Below are 25,022 nucleotides of genomic sequence, written 5' to 3' on the forward strand. Positions count from 1 at the left end.
ACTCACTCTCCAGAAGAAAGAGGAAGCTGTCTACTCCCCTAAAGATTGACGGCCTCAGAAACCCTATCCAAGGCCTCCAGGAGTCAGAATCATCTCGATTGCAGCGGTTAAGTTAAGGCAACATGGGAGGACTCACCAATGGTTACTAAACAGGGTAATGAGTTTCATGTTACAAAGACTAGCGATCTGTAACCAACTGATAGACATTCCAGCACGACTCAACGCTAAAATCTCACAGCCGTAGAATCAATTCTGACTCATAGTGACCCTACAGGACAGGGTAGAACTGCCCCTGTGGGGTTCCTAGGCTGCCCCAGTGGTAACTCTTTATGGGAGACGAAAGTCTCATCCGTGTCCCTCAGAGTGCTGGTGGTTTCAAACTGTGGACCCGGGGTTAGTAGCCCAACTCATAACCCCTGTGCTATCGGGGCTCCCATCTCAGCAGGAGCAGTCCTTTTTGTTCTTACTGCCCTCCTTGCTCCTTCCCTCCCTTCCTCAGCTCCTTCTATTCTCCCTCCTGCCCCTTAGTTCTTTTCTCTTTCTTATTTCAAGGGACGTTTTAAAATACAGACAAGCACACACGTTGGTCAGATGGTGGCTAGTTGCCTTCGAGTTGGTTGCAGTGGGAGCAGGTGTGCGTACTGCAGAATGGAACGCCCTGGCAGCCTTACAACCCTTCTGTTCCCATCTTAGGGGCAGCTGCTGCGCCAGTTCTTTGGGTCTTTCTCTTTTCGATGCCCTTCTACTTTGTCCAAAGTACGTGAGAAGAAGTCTCTCCATACTCTGCTCTGAGCAATATTCTGGCTGTACTTCTTCCAAGGCAGAATTACTTGTTCTTCAGTCAGCCCAGGGTATTTTCAATATTCTTTACCAGCACCATAATATAAATGCCTACGTTCTTTGACAGTCTTCCCTATTAATCGTCCAACTTTCACCTGCATGTATTGTGAAGCAAAATTCAATCCTTACAGCCTACAGATTCCATCTTTAGTCCATTTATGGTGGTCCATTTATTGTCCATTGGTCCAGATGTGTATATTTTTGTGTTGAGTAGCAATCCATTTTATAGACTGTAGTCTTGATCTTCATCAGCAAGTGCTTCAAATCCTCCTTGTTTTCAGAAAGCAAAGTTGTATCATCTGCATATTAGCTCAGCATACAGATTAATAAGTGTAGTGAAAAGGATACAACCCTGGCACATACACCTTTCCTGGTTTCAGACCTTGTTGTGCTTCCAAGATTACTTCTTGTAAATCTTCGTGGGAACAGAAAACCTCATCTTCCTTTCCTGGAGCTGCTGGTGGGTTCAAATTACACACCTGGTTAGCTGTTCACCGTGTAACCCCCTCTGGCACCAGCACTCCTACCAGATTAACAACAGTACAGAACACTACAAAGTCACAGAAGCGTTCTTCCTACGACGTTCAACGGGGTGGGAATGCTGTAACACCAGGACTTTCTAAGTCTCAAAGAGGATCTAGTAATGCCATCAGAGCCATCCTAGGCACGGTGCTCCGTGCGAGTCACTCAGACCCTTATGAGCCACATTCTGTCTCATGTACGTGATTGTGGTGCTGACCGAAATCATGCGTGCCCTTTCATTCTGCCCTCACAAGGAAGCCAACACAGTCATGCAAGCTCGGGATTTGCAGTGAGTGCTCCTAATGAAGTTGTACTTAGATCGCCTCAATCCCTGTCACATGCTAACCTGCATTTCTTGTTTATGGTCATAGGTATCCCAGGAACTGCCTGCCTGCCAAGGCCAAAGACCAGCTTTGTGCAAGCTTCCCCTGACGATATCTAGGAGGTACCTGTCGTCTGAAAGGTAGTGTTGGATTCACTGGGAATGTTTTCAGAGTTCCGTATAATTGACCTGTGAAAGGCATTTGAATAATAGTGGTGATATTCCTGTGTACATATAAAATAGAGATTTTAAAACAGTGAAATTTCAGGGCTAGATTCCCTCAGAGAATCTATCCTCACTTGACTTCTAGTTGTAGCTGCCATTTGCAAACCGGGGTATAAATATTATGTCAGTTAAATAAAAGAGTGACGACTTCACTCTGAAGAAAGCATTCCCTTTCTTCTCCATGAAATGTAACTGAACCGCTCCCTGATTGACATAGTATTATATTATCGCCCCCCCCACTGTACAGTTATACATGTTTAATAATTTATGCATAAGGAGTAAAGTAGAGCAGGTACAAAGTCAAGTGGTTATGCTGTGAATAGCTTTGAAATGGTCGTGAAATTGAAATGAATTGGGTAGCAGCTCGGGCATGCCTCCAATCTCGGAAATGGTGTGGGAGTGTTTGATCTTGATCTTGAGGAAGCCTTCATGGTGTCCATTGAGACAGAGCAGGATCGCAATTACAGAAAGCCTTGAAGCTCGAGTAAAACAACCACTTGCCTTTAAAGATCTTTGAGTAGTTCTTAAATATGCATCTAATTTTTAATAATTATTAGCAATCCTGTACTAATATTGTAAATGTTTTCCAGTTTGTTGTTGGTAAATTGTGTTCTTTTAACCTCTCCATAGACCTCATGTGTGTACACATCGTCTTTTTTTATTTTTAGCACTCCATTTTGTCTTTATTCTGTTAACAATGCATCTCATTCCCAGACCTGAGCAAATAAGTTAGTATATTTAATGAATATACATATATATATATATATATATATATATATATATATATATATAATACCCAGCCAATGCACTAAAATAAAATATGTATATTTACTTTTTGAATCCATTTAAGACATATTCTCCTGTTGTGTATTTGTCTTGTCTACTCTGTGGCATCTTCCACTTACTGTATATTCTCAAGTATAAGTTGGCCTAGATATCAGCCAAGCCTCCTAAGTTTACCACACACACAAAAAAAACCTGCATTAAAAATGTGCTGAAAAACTCAGCTTCTATATGAGTATATATGGTACCTTTGATCCTACTTCCATTCTCTCTTATTCCGTGGTCACATGAAACCCACGGGCTTGGGCAAAGTTTACAATGTAGGATAGGATCGTCTGCAGAATTTCTAGGACTGTGAGACTGTGGTGTCTTGCGGACCTGCTCCCCAACCAGATGTAGATTTTAGTGGGACCCAGCAGGCATCCTTGCTTCTTCTTGCTCCTGTTTTTTCTCACAGGAAGGTGTCATAGCAGGGTATGGCAAGAGGTGAAATTGAGCTCAGGGGGTGCGTGACCCCTTACTCTGAGCCTTGGATGGAATTTTGTGGTGTTGGTTAGTGTTTTTAAGGCCTGCAGCAAAGCTCTTTTTGTCATGAAAGTTGTCAAACAGGAAAGTTATATCTGAAATGGTATCATTTTTCATATTACTCATTAATGGAGAGAAGAATGGTAGGTCATAGTTTCTACTTTCAGGACCCACATTTACTACGCTGCTTATAGAGACTCCTACCCTCTCTGCTCATAATGGGCTTCATGAGAGCAAACACTCTCTTTGCTGTTTCTTCCTTTTGAGTGGACTGATACAGATCTCTGCTATTTGCTGTGTGATCTTAGTAAAGCCACTTGACCTCTCTGAGCTCTAGTTACCTCATCTTTAAATTCAGGCTAATTATATCATAAAGTGGTTTCACAGGATTAAATGTTAATTTATCTGTTATGTTTATCAAGGTGTGTGATATAAAGAAATGTTAACAAAATTATATATATACTCAGTTTTTAATATTTTCAGCTTTCTTTTCACTTTATTTTTTTTCTGTTTCATCAGAATTCACTTGATGACAGTAAATGTGACTTATTATTTTTGTTTGTGTGTGTGTTTATTTTTTTAAAACCATTTTATTATAAGCTAATCCAGACATCATACTACTCCATATTTCAATCATCTCTAGCAATGCTCTACAATTGCTACCGAAATCAGTTTCAAAACATTTTATTCCTTCTTGAACTCCTTGATATCAAGTCCCTCTCACACAATCCCCCGTGCCCTCCAGAAATCCTTTTGCTAGCTGTTGTCCTGGTTCCATGGACCCAACAACATAGGAAAACACATAACAAAGAGTCAAGAAGGCTACCAATAATTACAAAACATATAAACCCCAATATGCTATAAAAAGAGAAAGTATTAAAAACCAGATCAAGCCCAAAGTGTACCAGAAGAGAGCTCAAGTGACAAGCAGCCATTCAAGTCCGATGTATCATTTCTGTGTGCTGTAGTCATCTCCCCAATACTCTCTGTCGGATAGCCAGGTTATTCCCATCCCTCAGTTGTCCTCAGAGGGGCATTGCTGGAGGCTTACTCCCTGTGCAGATCCCGCACATGTATTTTGCGCTTCCGCTGTCATCCATAGCGTTCTGCACATCCGAATCTCGCGATTTAAGCTCTGATAATAATCCCTGCTTTGAATTTGGATTACATAATTTGCAGTCCTTGGATCACGAATATTGATGTGCTTCTTCGATTTGGGTTCAGTTGATGTCTCACTTAGCTGGCTGCTTGGGTGGAAACAAGCCTCTAAGACTCCAGGTGCTAGTCTATCTGATAGCTGAGCACCCAGTGATTTCTTCACCACACCCTGCTATAGCACCCATGTCTTCATGAGGGCGAGTATGGAGCAGGGCCATATTATAAGAACTAATTGTTCTTGGATTGGAGCTAGGATTGAGCGCAAGTCCAAAGTCTGTTCCTGAATCTATGTCTTTTTTTTTTAATCTACATCTTTTACGCGCCTTTGGTTCATTTTAGAGACCTCCGTGTTAATGTGTGGTAGAGAACCCTTTGGATCATCTCCCTGGAGGATAAAGACCTTATGTAGATAGCAACATTGAGTAGCCCATGGTACTAATTTTAAACACCATTGAAAGAAGGAGCTTGGACTAGTGCAGATTAATTCTGCCAGAATATTACATATCTCAATACAGCAAGTAGGGCATTAGGGTAGTACGTAAATGTTGGTCAGCCTGCTGACAGTTCAATGATCTTGGGGTAGCTGTTTTCTGCCTCTCCACACACCACGTTACTCCAGTCTGAAGTGCTCAGGATCCAGGTGTGTTTAAGGGAGAGTCTAGTTCTGCTAGTGGGGTTTCCACATTGCTTCCCCCTGGTATGGCCTTTGTAACGTATTGCGTGCCTCGAAGACCCAGGATTCAATGTGCCAGTGTTCTATGGCACACAGCCTGGCTCCCCAAGGTGTGTCCAGACACTTGGGTCATTATGAATGTAGCTTACAAGGAGCATAGTACCAAGCATCCCCCTCCCCTGGGGTCCTTAAAGTGCTGTTAGCCATTTTTCCCCACTAGGAAGTTGGTCCTCCCCCCCTTTTCTTCCAACAGACATGCACTTGTCTTTCCCCTCTCTCTCTCCTCTGGACGTGACTTTGCCATCAGTATCCCTAATCACTCTGATAAAGCATGCCTGCCAGTCTGGGGGGACCTCATCATACTCTTGCATGGCAACTGGTCTGTGTTTTATACAATTTGTATATGAAATCCAGATAGGTAAAACCGTAGAGACAGCAACTGGATTTATAATTACCCAGGAGCCATGGCGATGTAGTATTGACATGTTGGGCTGCTACCTGCAAGGTCAAAAACCAGCAGCTGCTACAATGGAGAAAGTTGAAGCTTTCGATTCCCATAGAGATTCACATCTGAAAACCCATTGAGGCCGTTCTACCATGACCTGTAGGGTCCCTGTCAGTTAGAATTGACTCTATGGCAGTGAATTTGGTTCTTGAGAAACACAGCATGGGAAGTTGGGGGGAGGGGGTGTTAGGTGGAAATGCGGAGCTAACCACAATGATTTCAAGAAAAAATGTTCTGAACTTGATTGTGGTAATGACTGCACAATTCTTCTTAATGTGATTGAATGATTAAATTGTCTGATAGGTGATATATTAATAAAGCTATTTTTAAAAAGAATTGGTAGACATAATGGTTATTATTAGAAGGATGTGTACATTTATCAACTGTATGTCCATGTTGAAAGATACTAGTTTTGGTACTGTGATTCTCTTAAGATATTACTTCATGTAATTTTCAATGAAACAGCTTATAAAGCTGTCCAGGTTCAAAATAGAAAAATAAATAGCCGTACAAGGTATCATGGAGATAATCTTGGTAGTCACGATCCTGTATGAGTCTCATTGCTTGGAGATTAGTGCTGTCAGTCTGTAAGATAGATATTATTTAACTTTATCCGTTAAAGGATATTCCGAATATCCTTATGTGGTTGACTAGGTGGTTAAAGAAACTCCAAGTCTAATTTCAATTTCTACTTAACCAATTTCTCCTAAACCCACCTATTACCCTATTTGGTTAAGTATTCTTAGAAAATGAAGAGGAATGTTTCTTAAGGGTTTTTTTTTGGCTTCCATGTCCAGGATGGCTCTGTAAAGCGTTCTGGACCTGCTCTATTCATTAGTGACAACTATACAGTCTGGATGCACACATAGACACAATTACCCGATGACAACACAGAATGAAAATAGCAGACAGATTCCGATGGGAAGACCAGACACAAAACTTGGAATAAGGTACCAGTATAGAGTGAGTCCCTCATATTTAAAACATTCAGACGAAGGGAAGTGTCATTTTAACATATTTTGGGCTGGCTGACCTCCCACAGAAAGTCCTCAGTCTTTTTTATTTGGAGACTCAAATAATAGAGTTCAGGCTAAACAGAGCTACTGGGAAATGAAGCTAGAATTCCAGAAAGGAGAGAGGGGAAAGCTCCTTATTGCTCCCACATTTCTGATTAGCCCCAATACCTGGAACTTACTCAAAGTGGAGCAGATAGAAATGAAAGAACTGAACTGAGATGTGAGAGAGTTGGTTTTTTTTAATTTGCATGTAGGCAAGTTAATTACCTGCTAAAACACATAAGTCAGTGTTCTTCGGGGAAATAAAATTCAGAATCTTCTTAGGAGAACATTTATGTTCATATGGTGCCAAGATAGAGCCCAGAATTATTTGACCTATCAAAACCCAAGAAAATGTGACCCCTTCCAAAGAGAAGATATCGTCATTCAAGGCCAATTCAAAGATGGTCCAGATCGTTGGGGTTAGTGGGAAGAGATTCTAAAATAGCTATGATTGCCATTATCAACAAAGGAAAGGAAAATATATTCACATGAATAGAGAGGTGAAATAGAAACGTAAAAGAGCCAAATAGAACTGTAAAATACAGCATTTGATATAAAAAATGTACTTGAGTAGGCTTAAAACATGAAAGAAATAACAGGGGAGCATGTCAGCAATTTAGAGCAATAAAAATTCTCCTGAAGAACAGAAAGAAAAACAATTTTAAATTTTTAAGTATAGTACCTATGTTGTTAGAATCCCGGAAGTCAAGAAGGAAGAGAATGGGATATGAAAAATGATTTGAAAAAAATAGACACCTTTTTCCTCTCAAGTTTCCAGGAACACATAATTTCACAAATATAGAAACTCAGTGGGCCCCAAACAGAATGAATTTAAAGAAAACACTGTTTAGGCACATCACATTCAAACTGTCGATTACCAACAATAAATGAGGATGCTGTGATAATAAGCAGGGGGGGGGGTGACATTACTTTCAAGGGAATAATGCTTTCAATGGACACCAACTTCTCATCAGAAACTATGGAGGCTAGAAGCACTGAAATGGTAGTTTTCAAGTAGAGAAGAAAGGGAAAATGCTTGCTAACCCAGAATCTATACTTATACAGTACACATGGAAACTCCAGTCTAAAGATTCTGGGGATGGTTAATGCATTTATACAGCGTTGAGTTTCCCAATTGGATATGAGATGATATGAAATGAACTCTAAGTAACAAAGGATTTCAAAGGGTGGATCAACCAAACAAGGTAACGTGTTAGAATAAAATGTGCAAAGACTTGGATTTAGAAAACCGAAAGGGCGAACATGATGAACATTTCTCAACCTGAAAGAATTTAAAAGAAAATCCAAGCCTTGGGTTAAAATACCCAATGACCGTATGGGCAGCACATTGAATGATGTAGAAAGCATTGAAAGGAAAGAAGACAGAAAGAACACACAGAGTATTGTACCAGCACCAACTGGTTGATGTTCAACCATTGCAGGAGACAGTAGATGATCAAGAACTGCTGGTGTCAATCTGTACCCACAGAACAGGTGGGCTACAAGGCTTCAGGAACTGACAGAATACCACTGGAGATGCCTCAACAAAGGTATCTTACTCTGGAAGTGCGCATTTGTGTACATTGAGAAATTTGGAAGACAGCTACTTGGCCAACTAGCTGGAAGAGAGCTATAGTACTTCCCATTCTTTAAAAAAAGGTTATCAAACAATGCAGGGATTGTAGAATGGAAACATTTATATCATACACTTTTGCTGAAGTTTGTTCAGAATAATTGCAATCAGTGGAGAACCATTAGAAGTTTTAGCCAGATTTAGGAGAGGACATGAAACAAGGGACATCATTGCTGATGTCACATGGATTTGGGCTGAAGTAGAAGACACCAGATGATGTTCAGCTGTGTTTTATTTACAGGACGGCACTCATCTGTGTGGACTAGAGTGAATTATTAGTAACATAATGAAAAATGGGAATTGTAGCATATTTGCGCTGATGTGAACCTGGAGCCAGTCATTGGAAAGGAACAAGGGGATGGTCCGTGATTCAAAATTAGAAAGGTGTGCAGTAGGGTTGCAAACTTTCAGCCATACAAATTCTATCTGTATAGTTGCAAAAACTTGAGAAAATTGGTTATATTAAGAAGAACATGGCATCAAAGTCAGTGGAAGATCAGTTAACCGCCTGTGATATGTAGGTACCACAATTATGCTGGCTGAAAATGAAGGTGGCTGATAAAAGACAACAAGGACTATGGCCTTCCGTATGAATTCCACCTGAATGTGACTAAAACAATTGGCAGCATCATGATAGAGAAAATATTGAAGTTGTTAATAATTTTATTTTCAACCACCAATGTCCCTGAAAGCAGCAGTCAAAATATTGAATGGCGTATGACCTTGAGCTACCTGCTCAGAAGACCTCTGTGAGATTCTAAAGAGCACAGAGGCCACTGTAATGACTAAGATGTGCCTGACCCAAAAATTTCATTTTGTCCTATTTGCGTGCCCAAACTGGACAATGCTAAAAGAAAATAGAAAAACAGATGCATTTGAATTGTGGTCTTAAAGAAGAATGCTGAATACCATAGATTGCCAGAGGAATGGACAAATCAGTCTTGGGAGAAAAAATACTCCTGAGAGCAAGCTTGGATAAAGTTTGTCTTATTTGGAGCACATTGTCAAAATAGACTAATCCTTTGAAAAGAGCTTCATGCTTGATAAGATAGAGGGTCTGAAGAAATGAAGGACACTCTTCATGAGAGGGGTTGGCACAATAACCAGCACAACGGTGCAAACCTATGAACGATGGACTTGATGCAGGGTCAGACAATGTTTCGTTCTGTTTCCAAGGAGGTTTCCAGGAATGAAACTTCAGCCTATGAAACTTCAGGAATGCATATTTTCATCCTTAGAACAATTTTGTTAATGGAAACACTTTCAAATGATCCAGAACAAAGCCAGGGATGAGAGAAAAGGGTAACAAGAACAGGTGCAATAGAAAAATAATTTGAATGTGGCTCTAAATGCAGTCATAGAAATCATTATATTAAATGTTATTGGATTAGACACTTCAAAGAAAAGGTGAAGATTTTTTAAAAAAAGCAAATGTGAAGATTAGCTGAATCAATTAAAATACAGCTATATTATGTTAAGATATCCTGGGAGTATAAAGACAGGTTTAAATAAATTGGCAGGAAAGGACATAACAGGCATACAGTTAGCTTAAGAAATCTAGAGCAGCCATATTAACATCAAACAAATTAAACTTTAAGGTAACAGGATTAGCAGTGATATAGCACCTCATAATAATAAAAACAATAAAAGGATCATTATTGAAGACAGAATTATAAATGTTTGGATGCCTGCTTTTTAAAAATTCCACGTGAGATTGTGTATTTTTGAGTTTAGAATATTTTGAGGAGTGTATCAATATTGAATCAAAGGATATAGATAATTATTTCAAACTGACAATCATTAGCAACCATTTAATTATATCCTGGAGTGAACGTACATGACAGATGAAAAATACGTGGTTTGGGAGTACAGAGGTCTGTGCCCCTAACTGCTTAGAAATTCCTCATTACAATATTCTCCATTGTATGTTTCTTTCATTTAATGCATTTTCCATGTATGAGTACCTCCCATGAGCCAGTAGTAAAGCTAGATACCTTCATAATTCAGTCCTTCCCAAAGAGCTTCTATTTAATCATATGTACCAGGACAGTTATTATGTCTATTAGGATTGATGCCCTTGTCGTATGAGTGCATAAATATTTTGAGTATTGGAAAATAATTCTAGAAGCTAGGATTATGTCCCCCATTAGCCAGTGAATGACCTTGAGGAGGTTCAGTAGGTTGCTCCATGAGCAACATGTTTAACCCGTTCTTGTGGTGGTTCTGGTGTCAACGCATCTCATTAAGGTTTCCTTCATTCCTACAGGTCTGCTGTTTTATCAAACCTGATAAGAGAATTAGTCTAATCCAAGTCTGTCTATTTACTTTGCTACTAGGTGTGCCTCTAAGGTTTGCAGTACCCTTTCCTAGACTCCCTTGAAGACACATGATTATTTTAATGGCAGGTCTAGTTATATCCTAGGTACAGTCAATGTCTGTGGAATGTGAGGAAGTTCAATATTTTACATGAACATGAAAAGCAAAAAAAACGAACCCTGTTGCCACCCAGTCGATTTCCATACATAGTGACAGAGACATAAGCCTTTAAGGCAGCAGATTGCCACATTTGTTCCTCCTGCTGAGGCGGGTGGGTTTGCTGGCTGACCTTTCCGTTAGAGCCCAATGCTACTTCCTACAGGACCAACTTTGAAAGGGACACCGGTCCCATTGTTTTTGCCTCGTTGTCTGGGTACAAGGCAACCTAAAAATTTCACATGTGTGCATTTCTGATGGACTGTGTCACCAATAGACATGTTTATAGCAAAACTTAGAGACGTGGACAAGTTCTCTGGATTCCCATGCCCACAAGAGAAGGCCAGCGGGTTTGGATCCTGGCCCAGTCCGGGGTAGCATTTTATAACAGGGCATGAAGTTCAGAGGGATAAATGGCTTCTAAGTGGTGTTTAAGGGTCTGTAGATTTGGGTTTTACAACTTCCAGTGAATACATCTGGATTTATTTCATAAAGGGTCAATATTTCAGACCTTTCAGATGCCAATATTATATACTATTCTAGATGATTTGGCAAATATCTTCCCTGAATCTTCACAGCAACATTAAAAAATAGATAAGGGTTTCCTTCGTTTCTGCAGAACCTCTATTTTACCAAACATGAAGCTGTTTTTTAACAAGTCATTTTATTGGGGATTCATACAGCTCTAATCACAATCCATTGTGTCGAGCACATCTGTACATTGGCTGCTCTCATCATGAACCTCCTTCCATTGCAGTCCTTCCACAGCTTGCAGGCCCTGTGACCCAATTGCTGGTTCTGGATTTCCATTGTATTTCTATTTTAGAAATAAGGATGCTGATGCTTCAATATTCTCTTCTCTTAAACAGAAGGCTAATGAGCTTGTTCTCGTGACTGAGGATCCCAGAAATAAGTTATGGCTTCACTGCCGTTGCTTGGGAGATTTTTCTGTGCAATTTCCATGTTACACGTGAGGCGTCCTAGCCTGGTTGGGTCATTGCTCCCTGACTAGCGAGTTAAGGAATCTCTCTGTCATTTGGGATAACATTAAAAAAAAAAAAACCACATGTGGTGACTATGCATCATAATCAACTCCATGCTATCTGTCAACAACATAAAAACAACCAACAGAACAACCAGCAACAGAAAACAAACCGCACTGACATTGTCAATTCTGACTCATGGGGACACCGTGCATTAATAGTCCAGCCACGCCCCATAGTGTTTTCTTGGTTGAAGCCTTTTTCTTTTTTAATCAGTTTATTGGGTGTTTGTACAGCTCTTATCACAACCTATCCCTCCATCCATTGTTTCGAGCCCTTTTGTACATATGTTGTCGTCATCATTTAAAAAATATATCTCTCTACTTGAGCCGTTGGTATCAGCTCCTCGTTTTTCCCCTCCCCCGGTTGAAGTCTCAAGGGAAGGAAATTACCAGGCTTTTCTTTTGTGACTTGACTGGGTAGGTTTGAACTGCCGTCCTTTAGGTGAATAGAGAAACTTCCACCATTTGTACCACCTTGGGAAATAGAGTTTATTGCTAACAAAGTTAGTAAATAAATATAGAAAATCAGGAAGCAAGTCTGCTAACCATTACTGCTAAGAAAGTTGCCAATATATATTAAGCAGATATTTATTCTGAGTTTTATGTCAAAGCAGAAAAGAGAAAGATAAAAATTTCATATTCTATCAAAAGAGGGAAAATGTATCAATTCTTTAGTGAAGGAAAAGCTTTGCCTGCCCCTAAACATTAAAATACATTTCTCCCATGATCTATCTACAGGAGTTCATCCTACTTCTGAGATTTCATGAAAATGGAGCAATTAATATCTCCCTTTCAGGATATAGGTTCCAGTGTGTTGTCGTGATTATGCATTGGGCCGTGATCCACAAGGTCTGCAGTTCAAACCCACCAGCCACTCCACAGGAGAAAGAAAGGGCTTTCTACTCCTGTAAAGAGTTATAATCTTGGAAAACTACAGCAGCAGTTCTTCTTGTCCTGTAGGTTTACCATGTGTCACAATTGAGTTGATGGCAGGGGTTTTGTTGTTGTTTATCTTTTAGATTATTGGGATCCCTGATGGCATCGTAGGTTACACACAGGCTTTGGGTCGCTAGCCATTTGGTCACCAGTTAGAACCCAGCAGCTGCTCCAGTAAAACTTACCGTCTCAGAACCGCACAGGCCCTTCTACCCCGCCCTACGGGGTTACTGTGTCAGAATGGAATCAATGACAGGGAGGGGTTTTTGTTGTTGTTGTTGTTTTCTAAGAGATTGCTAGGGTTATGTGAGACTACAGTTGTAAACACATTCGTCCAATGCCTGCCAGAAGTTCCTAATAAATATTGGTTTACTGTTTCCCTTCTTGTACAAGCCCTGGTGAAGCATCTCAGGAGGGTATAGTTGACTTCTCAACGCCCCACACCTTGCACCCCTGTTTGCCGCCATCAGATCAGGCCCTGACTTGTGGAAGCCTACTGCACAGCAGAGGCAGGCTGCTTGATCCACTGGTTTCCATTTGGTGAAGTAGTTCGTCCAGTCTAGTTTCATCTGGAAGCACTGCTGAAACCCCTTCAGCATCACAGCCAAGCAAAAGCCTCCAGAGAGAGATGAATGGTGGCTGCCAAGGAAGCTCATCAACCGGGAATAAACCCTAGTTCTTCCTGATATGCGGTATGTACCATTCTGCTGTCGGCCGCTGCGAGCGTCACTTTAAACGCTTCTTGGTAACCTTACAGAGCAGAAGGCTGTGCGCTTATTTCTTAAAGGGGGAAGCCCAGCTTTGGGATGGTTTATCCCATCACACCATACTGCTTCTAAACTATTGAGCCATTGCCCATTCTGGGCATCTTCTCTAAGAAGACTGCAGCTTATAAAGCGGGCCGCGTGAAGAAGTGGCCCGTGTAGCATTAGCATCCGCTCGGCATAAACCCACTAATGGAGAGTCATGACTTGGCGGGCTGCACATCACCCCGACAGCCTCCGAGAGCCTCTAAGTATCCATATTTCATGGCGGGGCCTTGTTTTCACACATAGTCATTTCTCAGTCAAGACTTGAGGACTTGGAGAGTGGCAGGGAGTCAGGTCACAGCGGGGACCGTCAGCGACTGCTTTGCCAATACGGTTGGAATGTTCCTCAACTGTAAAGCTTATTTAATGAAAAGAGACCCAAGCAAACCTCTCTGCTAATGTGTAGTGCTCTCTTGTCAGTTCAAAACGAGCGAACTGTCAGCCTGCCGATTGCCGTGCATACAGTATGTGCTCATTAAATCATGCGCCGTGGGCTTCTTCAAGTTGTCAAACTGCTTAATTGAAAAACGTGTAGTGTCGCTCGTAGACAGAAGAGGCAGGAATCAAAGGGCTGGAGAGCTTAAACTTAATATTTCTGAGTTAGCTTTAACTATTGACAAAACTTGTTAAGTTTTACAATTTTGATTAAAGAATTATTCCTTCTGATTTTTTTGGTTAGTTTGTAATTCAAACACCCTAATTATAGTGGAGTTGATTTTAAAATATATATATATAAAACTACTAAATCATTCAGCCAGCCAGGGGACAGGGCTCTATTTTTGTGTTGTGACATCAAGCTGACATGGGTATATTTGGGGATGGAAACAGACCGGATAGAGGAGGTCCTGGTTGGTTTTACCCTTCCTTAATCTTTGTTGTCCGTTTTGACTTTGAAGGAGGTGTAGGTCTTTATACTATCAAGTAACCTTGGTGACACGATGGTGAAGAGTGTCCAGAAATCAAATCCATCAGCTGCTCTGTGGACAAGAGATGTAGCAATCTACTTTCATACAGATTGAAACCCTGCAAGCTCCGCAGAGCAGTTCACCACCGGCCCTCAGTGAGCTAAGGAGTCAGCCTCCTAATTGCATCTTTGGGTAGGTGAATACACAGGGGCCATTAGACTACTGATGTTTTCTAGTGAGTGATTTAAAAATTAATCCTCACCACCATGGAGTCCATTCTGACACATAACATACCCAACAGGACGGAGTAGAACAGCTCCTCGGGGTTTCCAAGACTAACTGTTGGAAGAAAATGATACCAGTTTTATTGACAGTAATTCACATGCCATACAAGTCAATAGTTTAATCATGTTAAAAGACTTGCACAATCATTACCACAAACAATCTTAGAACATTTTCTTCTCTTTTGTACTCATTATTATTAGCTCTCTCTTTCTCCCCAGCCTCCCCTGCCATCACCCTAAGACTATTCATCAAGTTGCCATCTCTATAAATTTTCCTATTCTAGATTTCAGATAAAGAAAGCATACAGAAGAAACCAGAACAACAACGAAATAAACAGAGAAAAACCTTAACTCAAAAGAAAGCAGAAAATGTTAAAACTAGAACCAATTTTAAGTGGGTCAAAAGAACAAATGACAAGGGGTTACATTTTAACCTAACTCCTTGTGCATTGATCCACTTTTCAATGCAGGAGCATTCACATCCCTGGTCAGAGAGGCTCCCCGAGGCTTAATTCACGCGGGGCGCACGAATGAATTTGCGCCTTTTACTCCCATCAGCAGCCTTCTGCAAACTGGATGCTTAGAATTTAAGCTTTAAGACTGTCTTGGATTTTGTCATTCCTAATCTTTTGATCACACGGGCTGGATGATTTTCGGAAATGGTTTTCCTAGCTGGTCGTCATGTAGACCTTAGAAACTCTGTGGAAAGGCTCTGCTGAAACCTGGGAAACATCATAAGAATAAGCCTGTAACCACAGAAAGACACGTGGTGACTGTACACAAGTATATTGACCAGGGATGGAGCCCTGGTTCCCTACATGGAGAGTGAAATCCAACTCTTCCACAAGTTCAGCCACTGAACTCTCAATGCCCTAGGACCTTTAAGTGCTTGCGCCTAATTTCTAGGGCCAATGCGTTTTCCAAAGGCCTACACAATCCTTTGTCTCATGTATTTTATTTAGACTTGTTATCAGGAGAGACCAGTTCCTGAAAAAACAAGATATCATAATTGATAAAGTAGAGGGCAGCAAAAAGAGGATGACGTTTGATGAGATTGATCGACACAGTGACTGCAGTAATGAGTGCAAACATGACACTTGCGAGGTCGTGCCATGTTTCCCTCTGTGTTTCAGAGCATTGCTATGGGCTGGAACTGACTTCATAGCACCTAACAGGAACAACAACGATAAAATCATTGGGAAGAATAGTTATTTTATTTCAATGTATGAAGAAATTATAGAATTACAATGATTATATGTCATATTTAATAAAATACCAACAAATGAATATTATATTGTTATTAATTGCTAAATTTCTTATTTATAAAATGTCTCTACTTTCAGAAAAATTGATGAGTTAGCTTCTCTCACATTGCAAGCATTTCTGAAAATGAGAGCTGATTGTTGGGAACTTATAACAATTTTAAAAATTAAAATAAGAAAATTCATGTAATCAAGTAATATTAAAATCAAAGTTATAAACCTATTTTCAGAACCAAAAAAATTTAGTGTAATAAATCTGATCAATAATATTGGATTGCTCTCAAGCCCCAGTTATTACACATTTTATATATTAAAACTCAAGGATATTTCATTGTTCTGGGCTTTATTTTCCTTGAGAAGGCCATCAAAATATGCATAAGCAGGCTTGTAAAGATGTCAAACTGAAAAACAAAATTAGTGGTCACTGAGTTGATTCTGACTCCTGATGACCCCACATGTTCAGAATAAAACTAAAAGGTTCCATCACATTTTTAAGCCTGTGAGTCTTGGGAAGCCGACAGCCAGACTGTTGTTCCGAGCTGCTTCTGGCTGGGTTTGAACTGCCAACTTTGTTTACCACCCAGAGAAGCCACTAATGATACAATTATAACTAAATCTTTTTTTTTTCTAAATCATTTTTTTAAATCTTCTTCTCTACAACAAAACAAAGCACACCCCCCCCAAAGTTTTTTTTAATTAAAAAATGTTATTCACAGTACTTGTGTCAGTTACGTATAACTGGGGACTATCAATAAGCATCAAATGAGAATGACAGTGCAAATTGTAAACCTCTGGCTCAAAACTTATCCCTGAACAACTGCAGTAATAGTAGTCAAGCAACACATGACTGAAATAAAAGAGAAAGACGCGGCGGCCCTGGAAATTTGGAGTTTCTGAAGCCAGCGATGATGAAAGCCAAGTCCATCTTTTATGAGTGCTCTGGTCTTATTCTCTCTGGTTTCATTGGCATCGGAGGTTTCCACGTGCTGGTTTTGCTTGGTTCATGTACCATGCCATCTTCTACTGAAGACTACCGACTTCTTTAAGACACATCTCCCTTGTCATGTTCAGTGATGATAAAACATGTCTCAGTGGCCTATTTCCATACCCTGTCATTTTAAGTTTCTCCGCCCTCTGGAATGAAAATATGAAATCAGTAGCCCTGGCTTCATTTGACCAAATCAAATCCCCTCCCCCCCCCCCCCCCCAGAAAAACAAAAGATGGTGACAAATCAATCACTTTGCCCTTGCCAGCAAAGATTCGGTGCCCAGACCTTTAGGGGAAATATTACAAATGCGTATCTAAGCAGGAAACATAGAGCACTTCCTTAAAACTTAGGCTTAGGTAACTGGAAGTCTTTACTAAATTAGCTATGGGGGGGGGGCTAAATGTTGAGTTTCTTTGTGGTCTTCTCTTATCTCCCCCCAGCACCAGGACAGCAACAACAACAAAGTCGAGGGTTTGCCTTTAGATGAATAAAGTGGTTACTTGTTCACTTGAAAGTGACTACTTTATACTTTTGGAGGGAGGCCTGAACCTTTCTTGGCAATACTTCAACGGATTAATAATTTAGAATGAGGATGATTGACTGCAGAGAAGAAGTGGAGCTAAGAAGCTCTCATTTTCCTCTTTATTATTTCAGACAAATTGGTACTTCGTGGCAAAGGTGTGGGATGTTTCTGGGTCAACTGTCTAGAAGTTGTAGATGAAAATGGAGGGGGATGTTTGATCTTAATTCTCTAAAGCCTTGGCTTCATCCCTGGTGGTCCTGCCTTACTTTGGATGGCATTGCTTGTGATTCTTAACAATTCAATCACATTCACAGCAAGGCCGAGATGGACGTCCACAAACTTACACTGTGACTTTATGCCGCATCATGCTAGACACTAGCTGTGATACAAAAATGGGTCCAATTAAGGCCTGACCTCAATATGTTCAAAATGTGGCAAGAGAGAGAGACATACCTATAAATCATTATCATGCCATGCAAAAATTGGTTAAGTGTCATGAGAGAGGGATCTGAACAAACACCTTGGGAACCTTTAGGTTGCAGATTGATGCTGGGAATAGGCACTTAGTGATTTGTAACAATGTGAGAAAGCCAAACTAGTAAAAAAAAAAAAAGGCGTAGGCTGCTGTTTTTGATTGAATTGTGTACCCCAGAAATATGTATCATCTTGGCTCAACCATGATTCTCAGTGAGTTGGCAGTTCTTTGATGATGTAATCACCCTCCATAGAACTACCTAGTGTGATTAGCCGATTGGTTTAAAGGTGATTCGGGTGTTTGGGTTTGTTTGTTTGGTTTTTTTAACAAGCAATTAAAGGAGAGAGAAGGAAGGAGGGAAGGAGGAACCTCCTAGCTCTAACAAAGTAGATCCAAGAGCTAGCACAACCTTTGGAGTTGGGCTCCCTTTCCTGAGAACATCTTAGATGCAGGAGAAGCTTGAAGCCAATCTCCAAAGACATCAAGCCCATCGATGTTGAGAGGAGACAGACTTTCCCCTAAAGCGGACAATGAAACATCTCGTTGGAGCTGGTGCCATGCGTGTGGACTTCCTAATGGGAAAAGAATGCATTTCTGCTTAGGAGAAGTCATCCACTTGTGGCATTTTTGTTATAGTGGCACTTGATAAGAAAGGCAGCTGGGACAGCCATTAGAATTCCAAAGCAACTAAGAAAGGAAGCTATGTGCACCCCTGGAGACCTGGACCACAAGTGTCTTTGGAAAAATATGATTCAAATAAAGGGTGTCCAAGAAGAACCCAAGTGCACCTCTTCCTGCAAAGTGCATAGGGTGTGAGCTAGAAACCCCCCAAGCCCCGGGAGAAGATGACAGTTTTAGCCTGTAATTTCATGGTTGCGGGGTCACCACCACATGAGGTACCGTTAAAGGGTTGCAGTATTAGGAAGGTGGGGAACTACTGCTCTAGAGGTTCTTCTAAGGTCATTGCTTCGAGAAATACTGATTCTCTCCTATTTCAAAATAAGAAGTGGCTGTGCCCCACAACTGAACCCCACAATCCCTAAAAAGAGCTTGATTTTTCACCTGCACAAAACTATCATTTATCTTAGTGAACCGGTCGACGTTCACTGCGGTTGGATTTTCACTACATAGCGAGGATCCAGAGGCGAGGTCTCATCTCATGGGGTGAAGGGTTATGTACTTTTACCATCTTCCCCTAGATTTAAGTGGCTCCTAGAATATTCATATTTTGGATACTAACCATTCTTTTTTAGTATATATTCCTGACAAATCCCAGTAGTGAGTTAGATTTGCAAGTTTAAGTCGACAACAAGTTAAATAGAATTCTTCAATTGGACCAAAACAATTATGGACATCCATCCTTAAATGATTCTACTCTAGTTGGGTAAGTAGCTTCCATTATAACCATGTTATTAAGCTTGTCATTTATACGAGGCAGGTTTTTCTCCATTCATCTGTCTACTTATTTATCAAACATGTATTGAGTGTACAAGCCCAGTAACTCACAAATTATGTGCGGGAGAACCAATCAGTTGAAGAAGGCATTGAGCTAGTACCTAAGGCACTGATGTTTGTTTCCAGAAGCACTGTGGGTGGGTAAAGAGACAAGGTATTCATTGTAACTAGGTAGGAATGGCAGGGAAGATGCAGTGGAGGATGTGACATTGATGGGATGGATGAAATTTGGCTAGGCAGAGTTGAGCCATGAGAAAGGGCAGGTGAAAGGGTGAAGGGATAGCAAGTGTAGGCTTTTAGTATAGAAGTCTTGGGAAGTTTATGGAGAGCCTAACTGAAATGAAAAGTGTGATTTTTTTCTCTCTCTTCTGACATAAAGATTCACTTTCACAAAGGTATAATGATATTCCAGGCACTGTTCTACATAACTGGGAGCCCTGGTGGTCTAGCGGTTATGTGTTGACCTGCGATTCATATGGTCAGCAGTTTGAGACCACCAGCTGGAGAAAGATGGAGCTCTCTACTCCCACAGACAGTTACCGCCTCGGAAACCCACAGGGGGTTGCTATAAATCAGCAGGGACTCAAAGGCCGTGAGTTTGGTTTTTGGTTCACTCTAGGTGTATCATTAGCAATAAACATCCATTCTTGTAATAACCATAATAATAGAGATATGATTGTTATAGATGAAGAAACTAAGGCATCTTGTTTATGGGAACTACTAGTTCATAGTGGAGTTGGAATATGAGACCAATTATTGGGGCCATTGATAATTCAGTGTTAGAATTCTCACTTTCCATGTGGAAGCTAGGATTAGATTCCTGGCTAATCTACTCATGTGCAGCCAACCCCTGTCCAGCTATAAAAGCTTACATATTGCTAAGATGCTGAGCAGAGCTTTCACATTTACATGGACTAGGAAGAGAGGCCTGCTGATGTCGTTCTGAAAATCAGCCAATGGAAATCTTATGAATCCTAATTAGTGTCTAATCAGCAACCAATCATGGGGATGAAGCAGGATGTATGCTGCCCCTTTCCATCGCGCATGTGGTGACCAGAGTCCAGGAATGGACTTGTTCGCAACACCCTGCCTCCGGAGTCCTTGCTTATTTGTGCAGTAGGGCCTGGGACACAGAACTTGAAGCAGAAAGAGCACTGTTGATCGCTGGTAGAGTTGCCCCTGGGGAGCAATGGTGAACTTAGAGATAGTGTGAAGCTTGCAGTGTGCACTTTTGTTTCCTTGAGCAAAGTCAAGGGCACGAGCCCTTGCCTCCAGCTAAGAGGAGGGGAATTGTTGGCTCTTGCCCATCTTCTTGTAAGTTAACCACACTTGCAGCTACCGTGGAGAAACGTCATTGGTGCAGGGAAACAAAAGTGTTTTTCAGGAGCTCTGCTGCCACAGTTAGCCTGGGACAGGGCTATGAAAGGGGCTTTTAGCATCCACTGCCTTCCGGGCTTACATTCTTAGTGAACTACTGCCTCAAAATGGAGCTTGTTAGCTGCATGTCATCTGAGGGTGGCAATTAGTTGCATGTGTTTGGTTGGGTGCCAGCTCCAGGGCGCCAGACCTCAGTGCGGGAGCCACTGTTTGCCATGAATTAGTCTTTAAATAAAAGCACGTTTTTTAAAATGGAGCATGCTAATTTGGGTTTTGCTAACCCCATCCAAAGAAGGCTTGGCCTGTTCGGTGCCAGCTGGCTAAGTCGGCATTCAGAGAGAAACGGGGTCCCTACCAAAAAGTGCTCTGCTCCTCCCAGCCCCCTCCGAGTGGAAATGGCAGTGAGGAGCCGGCTGGCCCCAAGAAACAAGGTGAAACAAGGGGCAGAGACTGCCCAGTAATCCTGCGGATGAAAGGGCATTGAATGGCTAGTTAGTCCTGAGTCTCTTGCCACCTTAGAAAGGAGAGTGGGCCCCTCTATTTCCCCACTGACACTGCCCTCGGCCACCCATTCAGTGACTTTCTACATAAAAGGCTTCCTCATCCAATTGCTTATACACTGCACCTTTTATACTCTCCCAAATCATACTCCAGGGATTATCACTGCGGCTTTTAACTTGCCCCAGAAAGAGCTGAATGAGCGTGAATGGGGCGGAAGAGTCTTCGGTGAGAAAGTGTCCCCCACCCCCAAATGCTCACAAAACCCCTAATCACGATGTAAGAATGCCATCCTGTCTTTGGCGGCGGCTGGCTACACATGCACTAATTAACAATTACTGTACATCCAGGCGATAATTACAAGGAGTCTTATCGTGCACACAGTTCTTGGTAAGAGAACTCTTCAAAGAAACCAGTCGTGGTCTCCTAAATGTGACCCTCTTTGAGATTAACAGCAATCCCCACTGACTGCACTTTGCCAGATGAGAGCTAATTAGAAGACTGGTTTCCTGACATTTTCCAGGTGAATAATCTGATTGCCAAGGGGGGAAAACACACACACACACACACACACACACGCACACACACAAAAAAACCACAAGCTTATGTGATGCAATCAACAGTTGAAAATGGTAGCGTCTATCTATCTATCTATCTATCTATCTATCTATCTATCTATCTATCTATCTATCTTCTTCCTACCTATCATCGTCTATCACTTATTTATCAATCTATCATTTATCTACCTACCCACCCATCAACCTATTCATTTATCTATCTTTTGCAAGCCTTCCTTTGTCTCCAAATAAGATTCCTCTGTATTGTGGGGGGAGCCTTGTACATAGCCAAAGACAGAGAAGGAATTTCAATCAGCTTTACATTGGTTTAGAAGATGCAGGAAAGATGGGAAGTTTTCTTCACAAGAATGTATCTGTGCAGCAGATTACTGAGAAGTATGAGTTGTCCTGGTTACTAATGCAGTTTACATTAAATTTCCTGGAGTGAGGTTTTTTAATGTGTTTATTTGATGCTGACGCCTCTGTTCTGAATGCACATATTAAGTTTACTAATAAACTGACATCCGGTTTTGAAGAAACTCACCCTGAGAGCTTTCATAGCAGGACAGGGATTTGTTTTGCGGGTTCGTTTTATTTTTTTCCTTACAAATGTTAAGGAAAATTCGGTGATGCAGGATGTTTTGAATACTTGAATACTGTAAACAGTTTTATGAGAGGAATCTTATTATTTTTTGCATTTTGCAGATTCTTTAAATGTGCATTTAATATTTTGAGTCTCGGCAGGACAGTGTGCTGCTTTTAAGAATAAGAGCCGATAATGAGCTCGTGGAGCCGTTAATTTATGATGTAAGTGACAGCATTGTGGAGGATCTGACATGGGATGCAAGTGCTATGTCTGCAAGCCGAAAATAAACCAGCTGGTATTTGTTCTGAAAACGTTCCCGAGAACACCCTCCTGTTAATGGCCCGTAGCTTGATCCAGCATCTGGTAAACTAATATATTGTCATTTTTACCGTGAAAGTCAGCACAAATCATTAATGACTCTGGCAGCCATTTACCTTCTCCTCTTGTCTAGAATACGACAATTACCATGGAATTATTCCTATTAATGACATGATTGAATGATAGTTACCTGACTGTAACGTGTTGGCAGAAATCCTTTCATAATGGTAATAATGAACTGTGCATTTGAGCCCTTGCTGGGCTCTGTGAAACTGGAAGGTTGGATAGGATGTATTTCGAAACCCTCACGACTAATACTTCTTAATGACTGTGTGGATTGAAGGACATGCGTCATCTTGCAGGTTTGTTTCCATGTGGGAATTTACCATTTTTGTTTAATTTGTTGGGGAAGGGAATCACTGTTTATCATTAAAAATGATGTCAGGGCCCAGTCCATAATGTGCACACACTATGATTATCACCAGTGTTTGGTATACATCTTTACTCTCATAATAGACAACATCTGGATTTTAATGACATATTATTCCACATGTAATCATCATCAGAGGAAGAAATAATACCACCAGTTCCAGTAACCCTCCCCCAAAGCACAGAGACCCAGAACTGATAAGAGTTAATTAGTTTATCTCTTTTGCCTAATCATGATCTGTAAAGCCATGTGCCTGTATAACTGAAAATGTATATGGGATAGAGTTCAAGAGTTAAGTGGATCTAATGGAAACAACCCAACCCATCACCACCACTACTGGTAGAGCTTCTTCTACTCAGAGTTAAGGTCAAAATCGCCACATTCTCCAAAAGAACAGAGTGAATAAAGTAATGGATATCTGAGACATGTCTTGCTCTGTCTTGTGGTCCACCTGACAGCCACGTTTTATTTTTTGCCATTGCTGTGTAACCCAGGTGAGGGTAGATGCTGCCTGCAAGCCTCTTTCCTAAAATGCATCAGACTCAAAGACTACCAGTGAGCCTATTACGTTTCTTCATTCTCTGCTGTAGGACTTCTCTGACACTTTGGTGTGGGACTGGTAGCTTGGAAGTACAGGGGAATTAATCATCCATGGAAAAAGCCATGGCCAGTGGAGGAGTTGATGGACAAATGCTTTCCTCTCCAATGCCTTGTTCAGACAGTTCTGGGATGCATTCCCCAGGTTTTTCAGAGTTTCTCAGCAGAACTGAGCCCCAGTTGCCCAGAGTGGTCAGTTGAGAACTTAATTTATCATGTATTTCTTTCTGTCGAGTATACTCCATTGGACCAGCATATCACACCCTGACTGCTTAGAATGTCCCAAAGGATAAAGAAGCTGTTTTCCTCAAAGTACTGAAGAGGCTCTCTTTATTTCTGCTCATAGTCAACGATTCATTGATGCTCAATTTAAGAGAACTCTGTGGTTCTGTTCACACTTGAGTTCCTTGTGGGATCAGACCAAGGCTAGACGTCACTGAAACCACGGCTCTGCCCAGCTCTTCCCTGTCCCATCCCTCTCCCTGCTTATCCAAAACGTTCTCTTGAGGGGGCTTCTTCTGCCAATTGCTTACACACACATTTCTACCCCAGGTTCCACTTTGAGAGCACCTGATTTAAGACATCCTATTTTGTTTCCGTTTCCTCCCTCCGTCAATCTTATTGCCTACACTCTCTTCTCCCAAGTAAACTACTGGCTGGTAAACCATAGGATCTGGATTCCCCAGTGAGATATGGCCTTGGGTTGGGGAACCAGCCTAAGGCAATGAAAGATCACAATGTGCATTGAAGCCTCACTCTGCTCAACTTGCTAGATGAAGTTCCCATTGCCAAATCAGTAGCTATTGAGTTAACACCCTGTACTTCAGAGTAGGATCGCGTTCCAAAGAGTTCCCGTGACTGTGGTCTGGTGCAAGCAGATGGCTACGTCTGTCACCTGAGGGAACTTTGGGTGGGCTTGGCCTGGCAACATTTTAGTTAGTACCCCTATTCAGTACATGTTCCTTACTCAATGCTACGTCTGACTGAAGAAAGTTAAATTGTTGACAGGATTAGGCAGCATACGTTAAGATTAAAGAGAATGATTCAGAAATAAAGGTAGACAGTCAGAGACCAATCATGTGAGGCTAAAGGGGTGTCAAAAATTTCATGGAGTGTGTGGACTTTAATTTGTTAAAGAGAAGCATATGGGAAGGAAGAGAGGAGTAAGAAAGGGGAATTCGGCTTGGAGAGACAGCTTGCATCAAGGGCTCCAGTGTCCTGAAGATGGCTTCTCCAGGGGATCCTGTGGGAACGCCAGCT

At 41.2% G+C, this 25,022-nt stretch overlaps 1 protein-coding gene across 3 annotated transcripts in view; it reads left to right on the top strand.

Moving 5' to 3' along the window:
- The window catches only part of FHIT (fragile histidine triad diadenosine triphosphatase), a 1,786,389-nt gene that overhangs the window by 481,473 nt on the left and 1,279,894 nt on the right, over positions 1 to 25,022 (top strand). For all 3 annotated transcript variants that reach the window (XM_075550745.1, XM_075550742.1, XM_075550743.1), the window contains exon 5: positions 1,734 to 1,825. The gene's annotated coding sequence lies outside the window, so the exon portion shown is untranslated. The remainder of the gene's footprint in view (positions 1 to 1,733; positions 1,826 to 25,022) is intronic.

Source organism: Tenrec ecaudatus, chromosome 5 (assembly GCF_050624435.1).
Source record: "Tenrec ecaudatus isolate mTenEca1 chromosome 5, mTenEca1.hap1, whole genome shotgun sequence".
Taxonomy (NCBI): domain Eukaryota; kingdom Metazoa; phylum Chordata; class Mammalia; order Afrosoricida; family Tenrecidae; genus Tenrec; species Tenrec ecaudatus.